Source organism: Sinohyriopsis cumingii, chromosome 4 (genome assembly GCF_028554795.1).
Source record: "Sinohyriopsis cumingii isolate HCF-2022 chromosome 4, ASM2855479v2, whole genome shotgun sequence".
NCBI classification, from domain to species: domain Eukaryota; kingdom Metazoa; phylum Mollusca; class Bivalvia; order Unionida; family Unionidae; genus Sinohyriopsis; species Sinohyriopsis cumingii.
The window spans coordinates 126906775-126918848 of record NC_142964.1 but is presented as its reverse complement, the minus strand read 5'-3'; positions in this window follow the sequence as shown (position 1 = coordinate 126918848).

The window sequence follows — 12074 nt, the reverse complement described above, 5'->3', positions numbered from 1 at the left end:
AGCTCTTCTATCAGGTCTTCAGTGATTTTTAACATTCTCACATTCTCTATTTCTTCTGGCTTCGGTATCAGACTGTGTCTGACCCTATGCAAATTCACGTAGGCTTCGTTGAGTTTAGCTAGTTTGGAGCACATCTTCGTAGGAGGATGAGTCGACAATGGATGGTTAAACTGGAAACAACCCCGGTTCTTAAAGTCAAAGCGCGGACGTGAAGGAAAACATCCCCACACGGTTTTCGAGTCGCAACGTTCAGTGAGTGTCATGAGAGGAATAGTAAGAAATGAAAGAGCATCAATCCAACATTCTTATAGCTAAACAAAAGACAAAGGCATTTTTTTCAAAACACAACATTTTTTATTCAAAAATCACTTAACACTAAACAACAACTCTAACATTTTTAACAATAATCCAACACTATAACATCAAACAATTTTTTCTCAATGGACAATCTACTTTAAACAGGGCTGACAACGTTGTGAATGAAATTGTGATTGCCACTGTTGGAAATCATTAGGCCATTGATGGACACTACGTTTCCTAGCTGTAGACAAAAGATAAGCATAATGGTCACAAAACCATCGATCTACTTTCACATCGTTTCTAGCAGAAGAACGAGGATCGAAATGAGTCACTAAATGTTCTAAGGAATAGCCCAGGCTGCGATGATGCAGAAAATACACACAGTACTGTCCACACACCAAGGAATCTGTGCCTTGTAATTTCACGTTATTGAATCGGGTAGTCTGAGCATTTCTTCTCATAAAGTCGATGATATCGTCTTCCAAAGGGGGCAATCCGTACGAATCGAAATATTCCACACATCCTTCTTGAGGAAAGTAGACGGCTACCCAGTGGGTTCCTGGGAGATGACTGTCGTCCGTGTTGATCACGTAAGCTTGATGGTCTTTAGGTTTACGATGAGGGAGTTCATCTTTAGCACAGACGACAGGATTCCAAGAAGACGTATACGAACTGTGGTTCAAAAGGTAATAAAGTTCCCAGGTATCCATTGTTTTGTGTTTTTTTTTTTTGTTCTTTTTCACAGGTAATAATAAGTCGTCAATTCGATCCTGACTTTTTGCTTGAAAATGTCTGACGAATAACCGTTTCTTCGTTTCGTCTCCTCACTTTGATTCAGGAGAGCTTCGATACGATGGATCTCTTGAGTGGTTAATGGTGGACAAAAATGTTCACGCAAGTCTTTATACCACTGGTGCAACACGTCTTTGTTCGAGATGAGACTCCAAGCTTCGTCCAGATACTCGTCCAATTTTTCTTCTTGACTCAACATCAGGCATTTATCGTGTTGAATTTGACTGGGATGATCGTTTTGACATCCATAGCAATTTTTCTTGATCAATTCCGTCATTTTATCGACCAAGTGTTTGGCAAAACAGGAGACTAAATGGGCTTCTTGTTCTGGCCATCTCGACTTCATCATGACAACTTCTTCGTCTTTGTCTTGGGATTCTTCTTTTTCCACGGTCTCCTCACATTTCATGTCCAAAGTTTCTCCACTAGGTAAAGAGGGATAACAGTCTTCCATGGCTTCTAGTAATCTAGAATGACTTCTCTCAAACTGTTGATTTCTATGGTATTATCAAATTCTGCATACAGGATGACGTTCACCGTTACATCAGGGGTTCGGTTTGCAAACTGAATTTCCACACGAATCTGGCCGGATTTTATAGGGTGGAAATGTCCCTCGTCGCTGCCTTGGTCAGGAGTGAAATCGAAAGCCCACAAAGCATAGCCTCCTGCATAATCCTCGTACGTAATACCGTGACTGGTGTTGGTTCCTAACTGACCAGTGGCTTCGTACAGGGACAAGTACGATCTCAAGTAATTCTTCTTCTCAAAGTCAGGTTCAAAGGGGCGGGTACACAAGGTCTTGCCATCGCGACTGACTTCGATCTTGGACACGCCAAAGTGTTGAAAGTAGAAAGGATTTTTACCCAAAGCTCCGTTGAAGGCTTCATTCTCGACGATACCAACGATCAAACGTTTAGGTAACTGCCCTTGGAACAGATGATCTTCGATCATGGATCGCTGTCCCTTGGGAATGGTGAACGTTTTCACTTCCACGCGTCGTATGGGATACTTGGCGGTCGTTCTGCTCAATGTTTGACTGATGTCGTTACCCACTTTAGGTAACACTTCTACGCGTCGTACGTAGAGCCTGGCTTCCTCGATGACAGTTTTGCAAGCGTCAGTACCTATCAAATGGAAAGCGGCACTGCTACGATTCAGTCTCAGGCGGACATTCACCCCGTTCAGCAAATATTTCTCTTGTAACCACATGTCCAAATGCAAACGATCCATCAGTTCTAAACTTTTGTTGGTTCCCATGATTTTGTTTCTTCGTTCTGTAAATCCCTCATTGTATGATTTATCCTTTGTATCAATTTTGAATTCTTCAAACTGGTCTGCATCGTCAGCTTCCCATACCACACAGGCATTGAGATGAGTGTTCTTGGCGTCTATTCCGTACGTCAAGAGATTTTCCAGGTAGGCACGATAAGGGTAAGTATCCATGCTGCTGCTAACCAGTTTGTTGTTCAAGTACAAGTCCACTCCGCTAAACAAGGAATGCATGAAATTGTTGACGGGAGCTATTATTTCAGTGCCTTCTAGGTTCGTATTATCCTCATCGATAACTTTGACTTTTAAGTACAAGTAACTGCTATTCAGATCGATGTAATCTTCGGGCTGTCCTTTGATTTCAAACTCGATGGGAGCTGAGGCTGTCAATGAGGAGACGGGGTGAAATTCCACCCACTGGTATTCTTGCATCGTCATCATGGTAGGGGGCATGGCAAACAGATCCAGTTCCGTCTTGGAACAGGCGCAAGACTCTCGGTGCATCATTTTTTGTCTCTTTCTCAATAATCGAAAACGTCTAAGTCTCGAACGGTTCTTCTTTTCTTGGCCTTTCTAGCTTGAAGTCTGGTGAAAGGGTGTTTTCTTCGTCGTCTCTTTCTGCCTTGTCCTTGCTGAATGCCTGATTCGGTAGCGTGCAGGGCATTTATAGGTGTGTCTCGTCGGCCCAAAAGGTCTTTGCCCGTTTGCAGCAAGACATTTTTGCCTGCCCTCATGAAGGCTTCTTTAGGATTTTGTTTGTCGATGATGACATTTTGGAGAAATTCTTTGCCTTGTGTCAGTGCCGCATCTTTCAAGGCGTGCAATCCGCGTGTCACCATCGGTTTCAACACCGGAGCCACCGAACGAAAGGCCGATTTTAACATGTCTCCTAAACCGTGTCCTCGCTGTCGAGCAACCCCTCGGTACACTGGATACATTACTTACTTACGAGTCGTGAGAGAACCGTTTTCGAAAATGGAGTTTCACCGTGACTTTTCCTTTGGTGAATGGAATATTTTGTCCCAGATCTCCTTTTATAGCAATGTTGACCGTGTCCAAATAAGACTTGCTGACAGGCAAATAATGAGGATGGACAAATTCGCGGTGGATGTGGTAAGTGTTTCCACCTTCCTCGTCAGTGACCGTGGTAGAATTCACTTTGAAAGGAATGACACGTAGTAACGGTACGGAGGTGTGTCCCACCACGTTGTACTCCACCACATCGGAGTACACGAAGATCAAATTCAGTCCTTGGTTCAGTTCTACCGGGTAACGAAAATACCTTGCAAAATGCCCGTCGTTGTCAATCTCTGCCCTTTTAATCTTTTTGGTGTCCTTATCCGTGACCATTTTGAGGTCTCCACCCAAAATGTCATACAATTCAGGGCAAAATTTAATACGTATACTTCTTTCCTCACTTTCAAATCTGATGAGTAGACGGTGAGACAGTTTGTGGTACTCGATGGTGACACGTTTTTTTGCTGTGGTCAGAACTTTGTCAAAGGTTGCATAGAATTTGTCAGCGATGGCTTCCACCAGATGTTGACCACTAAAATAATGGCCTGGGTTAATTTTAAAGTGATAAACGAAAAGAGGAGGAGAAGAAGAGTCACTGCTGCGGGGTAATAGCTCCTTTGCAGAATGTGAGTTATGTTGAGGACTGCCCGTCATCTTTTGCTGCAGTGCTGGGTCCAAAATGTCGACGTCAAAAGTGTTTTGACCTTCAATGATGTTTTGGATTGGTGTAGGGTGAATCATTTCTACCAAAGCCACTTCCCAATGGGCTTCGTGATCTAAGGGGATGGCCTGAGGTAATTTGGCCGTGTAACAGCACAACGTGTTGTTGGGGAACACCTCCATGGAACTGTCACTGGGTAAAGTTAAGTAAAATTGGTTTTGGTGACTCATAATTCCAGAGTTCTGTGGCTGTCCGAGGGGTTACTGGACGTCAGAGGCGTGTCTCCGCCCAAAATGAGGTTCTGGTTGTGATTGTTGTTGGAGTGGTGACTGGCACTGGCACTGGACACAACGTTCCCGTTCGAGGAGAATTTCAGGGAGGGATTGGGAAGCAGATAACCGATGCAACTGCTCAATAAAATGGTCCACAATTGTTTGTCTCCTTGTTGCAAACTCAAATTGGCGATGGCTGCCCCGATGACACAATACACCACGAAGATTTGGCAGAAAAAGACGATTTGCGTTTTAGGCACACGTTCTCCACACCACACCCACAAGGGTTGTTTTTGTAAATCTTGCACAGAAGAACTGGGTGAAGAAGGAGTGGTCGACGTAGCTGCGTCTGATGTGTGAAAGGGCATGATGGTCACTTCTTTTTATAGTCGATGACTTGCGAAGCGTCGATCCAAGAATCAAAACTGGGTGGATATCACTGGTCAACAGTGAAATCATTACTGACTTGAAAAGGCCCTAATCTGTAGTATTTTGGTGTGCCGAACATGAATATAACCGTGAAAAATTTGTATTGGCTCTCGTTTTGAAGATATTCATATACCTCATTTTCTATGTTTCACTGTGTAAATTTCTCCAGTAGGACTGCAGCAACATCCGGAATAATGATGTAACATTGCATAATACCATCATGCTCACATCATCCACAGTTGATTGCATCATTTTCTGATGCAATGCAATACTAATGCCATGCGGCTGCTGAAGTAAGTTGACGTCAGCAGTGTACTATACATGTGTAGGCCTATTATACTAATGCCAGGCGGCTGCTGAAGCTGACGTAAGCAGTGTACTATATAAAGCCCAATCAGATAGGTTCAGCATTTAAAATATTTTAGACGTTGTGCGAGACAGTTCAAGCTACTGTTACATAAAACTTATTATTTTATCCATTTACGTACAATAAAGAACAGTAATGCCTCGAAAGTGTGTTAATACCGCGGACAATTTTTGCTATATTTGTGGGGAAGTGACATTTGCCAACCAGAAGAAAAGTATCAATTCTCAAGTGAAGAAGGCATATCATCTTTACTTCGGATGCAAGGTTGGTGACCAAGACAAGCCTTGGGCTCCGCATATATGCTGTGCTACATGTACAACACAGCTTTCACAGTGGTTGAATTGCAAAAGGTCATCAATGCCGTTTGCAGTCCCAATGGTGTGGAGAGAGCCAAGCAACCACCTAAATGACTGTTACTTCTGCTTGGTTCCTCCTCTTTCCGGCGGAATAACGAAGCGAAAGAAGTCGAGAATAGTCTACCCAAACATTCCGTCTGCATTGAGACCAGTTCCACATGGTGAGGGACTTCCTATTCCAGAACCTCCAGCAGAATATTCTCTTGATTCATCTGACGAAGACAAAGGTGAGTCGACCTGTTCTTCTCCTGGTCCATCAGCATGCAGTGATCCAGATTTTCACTGTGGTGCATCATCAACCCCACACAGAATAACACAGGAAGAACTAAATGACCTGATTCGTGATTTGGACTTATCAAAGAACAAGGCAGAATTGCTAGGATCAAGACTCCAACAATGGAATCTTCTAGAAGAAGATGTCACAATTACTGCATATCGAAAGCGCCACCAGCAATTGGAGCCTTTCTTCAGAAAGGAAAGTAATCTGATATTCTGTTCCGATATTGAGGGCCTCATGAATGCTTTAAAAATCACTCATGACCCACAAGAATGGAGACTATTTGTGGACTCTTCGAAACTGAGTCTCAAGGCTGTGCTTTTGCACAATGGAAACATTCTTCCATCTATTCCAGTAGCGTATGCTGTCCACATGAAAGAGACATACGATAACTTAAGGCAGCTACTGAATTCCATTGAGTAGAACAAGTACAGCTGGCACCTCTGTGGTGATTTGAAGGTAGTTGCCCTTTTAATGGGACTGCAGCAAGGATATACAAAATACATGTGTTTCTTATGCGAGTGGGATAGCCGAGCAAGGGAAATGCACTACATGAGGAAGGAATGGACTCACAGGCAGAATGTAGCCATTGGAAAGAAGAATATCCAACACCCAGCTCTGGTTGAGGCTCAGAAAATCTTGCTACCACCCCTTCACATCAAACTAGGTTTGATGAAGAACTTCGTGAAAGCCATTGACCGGACTTTGCCAGCATTCCGATACCTGCATGAAAAATTCCCTCGACTCAGCGAAGCAAAGATTAAAGAGGGAGTTTTTGTGGGTCCTCAGATTCGAGAGCTTTTCAAAGATGACCGGTTCAACAACTTGCTGGAAGGTGACGCGAAACAAGCATGGAATGCTTTTCGCCTAGTTTCTACAAACTTCCTCGGAAATGTTAGGGCAGAAAACTATAAGGAACTAGTAGAAGACATGTTGATGAAGTATAAGAAACTTGGCTGCAATATGTCTCTAAAGATTCACTTCCTTCATTCCCATTTGGATTTCTTTCCTAGCAACTGTGGTATTGTTAGTGATGAACACGGTGAACGTTTTCATCAAGATATCGCAACAATGGAACAAAGATACCAGGGAAAATGGTCCACTACAATGCTGGCTGACTACTGCTGGACACTCCTCAGAGATGCTCCCGAACAGCTGTACAAGAGACAGGCGAAGAAATCTAAGATGTAGTCAATGACTTGATTTTTTATAGGTAGGCTATTACAGTTGACCTTTTACTATTGGAATGCATTTCGTTATGTAAACATTAATTTCTTGCAGATTACAAAAAAACTAGAGCCAATTTTGCAATTTGACTGTCATATTCGTGTTCAGCACATAAAAATTGATAAGAATTGACTAATTTTATTTCAGTAACATGACTTTTGTAAAAATTTGTTGTCCAGTGTATCCTTTCCAACGTACTTTGACTTCTTTGACACGTCGTTTGCCCACTTTACGGGTTCTGCGTTCGAGAATGCTTTCGATGTCGTACACGTCGTCTTCTTTTTTGGTGACACGTTGTAACTCGGGCAAATAAAACGTTCCTTTGAGCACTTCTCCGTTCATGTCTTCCAATTTATAGACGGCAGGATGACGGCCATGCACTCGTCCAGTGACGCGAAACAATTCGGTCGTCCAGTTAGGTAAGTAACCTTTGTTGAAAGTGCGTTTGGTTTTGCCAATGCGCACCCAACTCTCCACTTTTCTTGGGGACAGCCCTCGTCGGGGACGTACCGAACAGGCGCTCAAACACCAGCACTTCGTTGTCGGGAGTCACGTCTTGCGGGGCACGTCCGATGCTTCGATGGTAAGATTGGTTGTACGCTTGCACCAGGTGCGGTAAGATGTCGATGTACTTCAGAGTGTGGTGATGCGTAAAATATTTCCACATGCGTTCTTTCAAAGTGCGTTGAAAACGTTCCACGATGCTGGCTTTGGTTTCGGGATTCTCGGTGGTAAAAAAATGAATGTCACGTTTCTTTAATTCTTTTTGGAAAGCTTGGTTCAGAAATTCGGTGCCTTTGTCCGTTTGCCATCGAAGAGGGTGACGACCGCTTTGTTTCAACACCCGTTGCAGGGCTCGCACTAACTCGCTGCTCGATTTGGAAGTCAAGGGCACGACCCAGGCAAATTTGGAAAAGACGTCGATGACACAAAACAAATATTTGTAACCACGATTGTAGCTGGCCAAATGAGAGACATCGGCTAAATCGGCTTGTCATTGATGATCGATGCCTTCCACTTGGGTGCGACTTCTGGCAAACTTGCGTCGAATGGGTTTGTGTAAAGTGTAGGTAGCTTGTTCTTGTAACCATCGTTGCACTTGAGGTAAACGGAGACTTTTCAGTCGCGTTTTGGCAGCACGATACAATTTTTGAACTCCTGCGTAACCTGCAGGATGCGAGGGATCGTAGTAAATGCTGGCTAAGACTTTTTCCATTTTTTTTTTGTGTTTGTGTGTTAATAAGTCACCCACTCTTCGGTGATGCTACTTTGGGTGGGTCGAAAGGGTGGTTTGGAAACGGATTTACGTGTCCGATGGGCTACGGGAGTAGAAGTCGAAGGTAGTGGTGGTGGTGGTGGAGGTGGCAATGGAATGGCTTTGGTTTTCTTTTCTTTTTTCGCTTCTGGTTTCCCTTCTTTCTTTTTCACTTCTGTCGAAGGAGGCGTGGACATCATCTTTTTAACCCAAGCTTTCATTTCTTCTCGTTGGGGTGTGGGGGACGGGGTCAACAAGGATGCTGCAATCTTACTCGAAATGGGAGCTGCTGACGGTGTTTGAAACACTTCGCGCATCTCTTCTTCCTCAGGTCTTTGTGGGGTAGCATCTCTGGTGACCCTTGGGGATGGTAGTGGTGGTGGTGGTAATGATGATGGTGCTGGACTTTTCATCAAGGTCTTAAAATCTTTTAGAGTGGGTAGAGCTGTTTCGTCTAAAGCTTTCTGGTGAAAGAGTTGCAGTCGTTGCAAGAGTTGACCGTACTTTTGCGATTTTTCTGTTTCGGACAAATCTTGGCGATCCATCAAGGACTGCAATTCGTGTTGTAACTGGGACATCTCGCTCAAATTGGGATTGGGAGGTAAATGCGGGGTGCGTTGTTCTTGCCACCGATGGTATTCCATCCATCGTTTGTAAGGCACTAAAGCTAGTTTTCGTCCTTCCATGGGGTTGTCAGGGGTCGATTCTAAGATCTTGGGACTTTCGAAGGCCTTTTTGTCTTGCTCCCACCAGTCCTCCCAACATGGTTCCCAAGACTCCTTTCAGTATGGGGCCTAACAAGAGAGGCAAAATGCCTCCACGTTGAACCAACATCTTCCTTTTTTAACGAATGGGAATTTTCTTTTGAACCATTTGGCGAAGAACGTGACGATGTTTGCCTAAGCATTGTTTCTGGTGTTTGGACAAAGGGATCGTGCCTTTCAAAACGTTCAAACAACATTCGCACACGGTATCGATGACCTCTTTGGAGGCCGTTTGAATGAGTTTTTTTCGTAGGGGTGGAGAAGCTTTGGACAGGACAGATAACAGGTCCCCATGTTTGGCTAAACGTGGTGGCAGTCCTTTCCTTTTCTTTCCTTGGGGTTTTTTGGAGGGTGACATCTTTGAGTCTTTAGGAGCACCAAAAAAACACTGATACCCTACTCGGTCACAGGCCTTTTTTATACTGGAACGCGTCGCCACTGATTGTCTTTACGGCGTATCAGTTTGAGGACAGGCATGACACGTCGTGCAGGGGTACGTAACGGACTAAATCGAGCCAGTTCTTGCTTGGACAAATCCAGTAAACTTTGTAACATGCCCGATCTTTCATGGACTTTGATTTTGGGAGAAGGTACTTTGTGTGCAGCAGCCACTGCCACTAAATAGGAGGGTCCTGCCACTGGGGAAGTTCTTTTGGGGGTCATCAACGGAGAAGTTCTTGGTGTGATCAACGTCTCCAAGTACTCTTCAGTTCCTGGTGACATCAACGGAGAAGTGGATAAACGTGAGGCTGCCGGAGACGCAGTCACCGCCGTGGCAGATCGTGGTTTGCGAGTGTAAGGTTGCGTCCTGGCCGAAGTGCCTCTCTTGCGACTAGTTTTCTTCTGTGGACTTTTCTTTTTCTGAGGACTTTTTCTCTGTTTCTTTTTCTGCGGGCTTCTTTTCTTTTTCCGGGGTGGTGTCTGGTAAGAGGAGGGTCCTGCCACTGGAGAAGTTCTCCTTGGGGACCTGGTCTTTTTCTTTTTCTTCTTGGGGCTTCGTTGAACTTTTGTCTTGGGGATAACTTTGGGGGCATTAGAATCCCATCTTAAGAGTGAGCGAATGATGACCCCTCCTAGAGTACCGCTCCCTCCAGGTTTCAAAATGATTTGTTTTTTGGTTTGAGTGTCGATGCGGGGATCGGCCAGTTGGACCAAAGCGACTTTGTTTCGATCGAAAAAGCGTTTGGTTTGATGAGGAATCTGAATGATTCCTTGGAGTAATTGACGTGCCGTCACCGTAAACCATCGTAAGACTTCTTTGAGACTAGCTTCTAAGACACGAGCTCGTGTTTGTGGATCTTTTTCTCGACTGATGCCATACAAGGCACGAATCAATTTGACGGGAAGATGCGACTGAAGGGACGTCATGTTCACACTGTGTGAGACAGACGAAAAAGGGTCTGAGGTTTTTATAGATTTTTTGATGGGGAGTGAAATGAAGTCGAGGACGGAGACGTGTACAGGACAGGCCCTCCGTCTTGGCACCAGTGGTGAAACAAGTGGGTACGAAATCGCAAATCCTCGGGAGTGGTAGGTTTCAAATCGACGAGTAAATAGGCGTGTGGCGTTTGAGTGGCATCGTCGTACGCCTGAGTCAGCCAAGGCGTTCCTAACTGTTTGGCTAAGACTTACACTTGCGATTTATCTCGAGGGCTTTTAAACAAGACCACGTAATGTGCATTGAGACTGATGGTGCGATGGGCTTTACTTTGTTGAAACAAATTTTGGGTGATGTAAACGACACTGGCATTACGGTGATGCCCTTTGCGCGTGAACCAGTTTAATTTCTTCTTCGTCTTCTCCTAACATGTCGTCGAAAATGACCAAATGGGTTAGACGGGAGTCAAAGACGATGCCATCGTCTTCTTTAGGAATGCCTTCCACAAACACGATGGAATCGCCTTGACTTTCTCGCAAGAGGCTGTACGCCGATTGCCACTCTTTGTAACACCACACGATTCGTTGAGGGGGTCGATCGATCAAATGATGTTTATGTTCGATCAAACGTTTGACGAATTCGGTTTTGCCTGAACCGCTAGGTCCAGCAATGAGCATGTTAAAGGGATGGCGAAGATACAAAGCCTCCCAACTGGCACGATCTAAGTGTTCGTCGATGACTTTGGCAGTAGAGGAAGCGGGAGCAGAGACAGCAGAGGTAGCCATGGTGTGAGAAATGTCACTTGTGACACGAAAAACAAACAAGACAAGAGTTTATATACTTTTTCAGAACACGTTTATTGAATGTTTCAAACATGAATACGAAAGACAAAAATACATAAAAGCCAAAGGCTTAAGTACAAGAATAAAAGGCACATGACAACCATGAACGTGGAATAAACACAAGTGTCTGTACAACATGTTTTGGGTAAAGTTCTAACCAGTTCTATAGTAGGGGTAAGGTCACACAAGTGTCCTCCCGAAAGGGTCTTTCAGGCCTGTCCACGACAGTCCTGTCCTGGGTGACGGGTTCTTCTGGCACCGTCACTAATACAGGTTGAAAAGTAACTTTTTTCCTTGAATAACTCTCGTGCATACTGGGTCGCCTCATGTGTCCAAGCCTCAAAACCCTGGTCTCGGTGATGTCCAACATTTGACTCCTAACCAATCTGGTTTCTTCTACGTCAACGACATGGTAAGTTACTTCAATGAACAATGAACTATCGATCTTGCCTAGGGTTCCTTTTTATATACAGACCAATACCGACGTGACCGTACGGTAAGGTGAAGTGATTGGGAAGTCGCACTCGCTTCTGGTATACAATTTGATAGACTTTTTCCAAGGGTCGACTGACGATGTGGTGAGTGGGTAAACGTACAATCTTGTTCGGTTGATAGGTGGTCACTTTAAAGTTTCCATCCTCTCCCGATTGCAAGGCTTCTTTCAATACCCCAAAGTTGACCACTCGACTGGTACGATGATTCAGAGTCAGTCCTTTCACTTTGCACGTTGTGTGCACTTCTCCTTGTTTGTCCCGGTATTCGTAGCCGTAATTTTTGGGACCACCACTGACGAAACTTAGAATTTTGTCGTCGGGATGCTCGTCTGTCCAGGCTCCTAAACGGTCTCCTTCGATGTCAGGGTGCTGTT